At 39.9% G+C, this 3,904-nt stretch overlaps 1 pseudogene; it reads left to right on the top strand.

The window, feature by feature from the left end:
• Positions 1 to 2,855: 2,855 nt before the first annotated feature.
• Positions 2,856 to 3,481, top strand: LOC141847116 (pectinesterase inhibitor 9-like; annotated as a pseudogene).
• Positions 3,482 to 3,904: the final 423 nt, after the last annotated feature.

The following is a 3,904-nucleotide window of genomic DNA, read 5'->3' as shown; positions in this document are numbered from 1 at the left end:
GGAGTTTCAAGGTTTAAAGAAAGTATGACATATATATGTGTGTGCATACTTGTACCCATGGGCATGAGTTACTTTTTATAGTAATTGTCGATCTCCGAAATATTAGGATTCATTTAGAAATATTCTAATATATCCGTCTCGCTTTTGAAGAGGCCTTGTTCGTTTATTCAAAAATATCGCGTTCCTGCTTTTGCGCGAGGAATTCGACTTATCTTCACGAACGGCCAAGTCTCCAATAAATATCACGTGCCGAAAGTGGATTTCGGATGCGGAAATCTTGCTACAGCAGAGTTATGAGATCGGTACGTAATGCCAGGTCCAAGGCACGAGGTCGGCAAGTGTTGTCGAGACTAAGTCATGAGATCGGTAAGTGTTGTCGAGACTAAGTCATGAGATCGGCAAGTATTGTTGGGACCAAATCAAGAGGTCGACTAGTGTTGTCGGGACCAAATCATGAGGTTGACAGGTGCTGCAGGGACCAAGTAAGGAGTTCGGCAGGTGACGCTGGGAGTGTGGCAGGAGCTTGGTATATACTTGGAGAGACGAAACGAGACCAGAAAGAGCTCGGTAGATCTTTACGGAAGCGCATCGAGGTCAGAGAAAGAGGTCGGGATGTCCTAAATTATATCCTTATTTTTTTCTACTTCTCCCTTTGTACTTGATTTCCACGTCATCTTTAAATATTCATATCGGATGAGAATTCATATGTGCTTTTATTATTTTGATAGTAAATAAATTTTTTTTATGCATCTAATTTGATCAAATTTTTAAAATTAATTAGATAATAAAAATTAAATATCTGCTAATCTTTTGAGGCGAAAGCAAAAAAATACTTATTACGCTTTGTTTTAGATGGGGTGAGAGAAGGTTCATTAACGGAAGAGGAAGGAGGGGGAGGGGAGGAAAAGGGAAGTATTTATATTTTTTTTGTTTTGGAGAAATGGAAGGTTCATTAATCGTAACGCGCGTTTACTAGATTTGGGGTAGAAAAAAGGAAGCTAACGGGCCTTAAATATATAAAATTATAAAAATACCATTACTTTTTAAAATACATCTATATGTAAAAATTAACACACAAACCATTAAACATATAGATATAAGATTTTCTTACCAAAACTACTTTGTGAGATTAATTAAAATTAATATTTATGATTTAAATAAATAAAAAATTTTAAGGAAATAATGAGTAGACATACAATAAGCATATGTGAAATATAAAATTTATATACTTCGGTACAATAAAAGATAAATCAATATTTTACATATATTTTTATAAAATTTTATTGATGTAAGAAAGGAACAGAAAGATTCTGCTCAAATAGAGAAATTTAAAAAATTTAAATTAAATAAATTAAATAAATTATTTAAAAATTAATATTTTAAAACAAAGATAAAATTAAAACAAATAATATTTAGAGTTGCATTCTCTTTATTTACCTCCCAAATTGAAATGTAAAAAAATCTTCTTTTGAATGGAGAAAGAAAATTAAAATTTATCTTTCTCTATCTTTTTCCTCACTCCTTTCTAAATAAGATTCAAAATTTTCTTTTTCTTATTTATCTTTACTTTTCCTTTCCACCCCTTTTCCCAAACAAAACATTAATATTTAAAAATTGAAGGAGAGTTCCAAACAAAGTATTAATATTTAAAAATTGAAGGAGAGGGGAAGAGGATAGGGATGGCAACGGGTTCGGGGGTTCGCGGGGAAGCCTTCTCCATCCCCGTCCCCGAAACCCAAACCCATATATCATCCCCGTCCCCATCTCCATCGGGTATCATAATTTAAATACCATCCCCATCCCCGTCGGGTTTCGGGTATCCAGCGGGTTTCGAGGATCCCTCGCGGGTTTCGGGGTTGGTTTTTCCCGGATATTTTCATGGGTATCCCCATACCCATCCTCATCCCCATCCCCATCCCCGTCTTATTTTTTTAAAATATTAATTTAAATATATATATATATTATAAAATCCTTACAAAATAACATTATAAAACCAAATATTAAACTCTAAAACAAAACATTATCTCTAAAACAACATCCAACTAATGCATAATCGATACAATAAGTTTGAAGTTCTTCCATTCTTCAATTTTTCAAAATTTTGACACCACTTATCCTACAAAAGAAAAAAAATAAAAAGAGTTAACTATAAGATGGGTCGGGTTCGGGGATGGGGACGGAGAATATTTGGAATACCATCTCCGATCCATCCCCGTTTTTCGAGATTCGGGGATTCCCCCATCCCCATCCCCGCTTTCTCGGATTCGGGGATTTCCCGGTCAAAATGGATTCAGGGAACGGATTCTCCATCGGTCCGGATCTAATTGCCATCCCTAGAAGAGGACTGCCCACCTCTTGTATTAAAAATTGAAGGACGGCACCCTTTGGCACTCTTTCACTTAAAATGGTTGTCCACTTCAATATTATCGGAGAAGGGCGAAGAACTGACTCCTAGGCAAGGCGGCAGGGCCTTGGAGCAGGCGTAGACTACGGCAACGCAGCTGTAAAGTTATGGGGATGATAAACAAATCCAATATAGATGTTAACTAAATTGAAACAAGGAGACAATAATATATATATATATATATATATATATGTAAATACCTTTCACGTGATGCTTTCTGGATCCTCCATGGCTCCGTTATCCACTCATGAAGCCACCACATCCGTTGACTACTTATTACCCTAAAGCTTGCCCCCATCTCGCTTCATTCCTCTGCACTGCAAGCATGGATAATGGAGATTACATATAGCTGTCATATTCCTCCCTCCTCAATATAATGGCTTCCGGCTCCAGTCCAGTCCCTATCTTACTAAGAAGGAGGAGGAGGGCTTAGTTAATTAGATAAGCCACAATGGTCCGCAGTTCTGATATCTCTCCTCTGTTCTGGTCATCGCCGTGATCAGCTGCCTCTCCGCAGGTAGCCTCACCGCAGCCAGAAAAAAATCCTCCGCCGAATTCGTGCGCCTCTCCTGCAAGGTCACGCCGTACGTGGAGGTGTGCGAACAGAGTCTCTCATCCTACGCACCGGAAGCCCACCGGAGCAAACGCCAGCTGGCCCGGCTCGCACTCGCCCTGACAGCTGACAGCGCCCGCTCCGCCTCCGTCTACGTCAGCCGGGTGGCATCGTCGTCAGCAGCGGCCAAGAGAGGCAGCAAGAATAGCCTCGGGTCGTCTGCGCAGCTGGAGGCCGGCGCGATTCGGGACTGCATCCAGATCATGCGCGACGGAGTGGACAGACTTCGGCGGTCGGTCCGGGAGATGAACCGATTGGGTCGACTGGGTAGTAGCCGGTTCGAGCGGCACCTGCGCGACGTGAAGGCCTGGGTCAGCGCCGCGCTCACTGACGAGAACATGTGTCTCGACGAGCTGTCGCAGTTCGCCGGAGCGGCGGTAAGGGAGTCGATCAGGAAGACGATGGTGGAGTTAGCCCAAATCACCAGCAATGCCCTGGCCCTCGTCGACCAACTCGACCCGTAAGGATGGTCGGTCGCTGCATAGAAATCAAGAGTATGGAGGTCATGGTTTGACTTGACTTTTTGATGTATACGCATATCTATGTATTCTATAAGTACGTGGACATGCATGCATGGTGCTACGTCGTTTGCATTTCGACTTCATTAGGGGAACTTCGAAGTATGGTGGTATGTTTAGTTATGAATCAAGAACGGAAACGGGTGGGAGCATTTGTAGTGTATGAAGTTTTGCTGTGTAATTATGATATACTTGTTATAAATAATATCCTATTGACTGTACACTAGTCTCAAAGGTGGTGAGTATAAATGTGATTAAATCGAATAAATTTAAAATTTTAATTTGTTTATTTCAAAATTTTGATTATTTTTAAAAAATCAATTAGTTTAATTAATTTGATTTGATTTTAAAATTTTTTATTTGATTAAA

Source organism: Curcuma longa, chromosome 16 (assembly GCF_044706935.1).
Source record: "Curcuma longa cultivar G26 ecotype Majalengka, Jawa Barat chromosome 16, ITB_CL_G26_1.1, whole genome shotgun sequence".
NCBI lineage: Eukaryota > Viridiplantae > Streptophyta > Magnoliopsida > Zingiberales > Zingiberaceae > Curcuma > Curcuma longa.
This window is presented reverse-complemented; position numbering and strand designations above follow the sequence as displayed.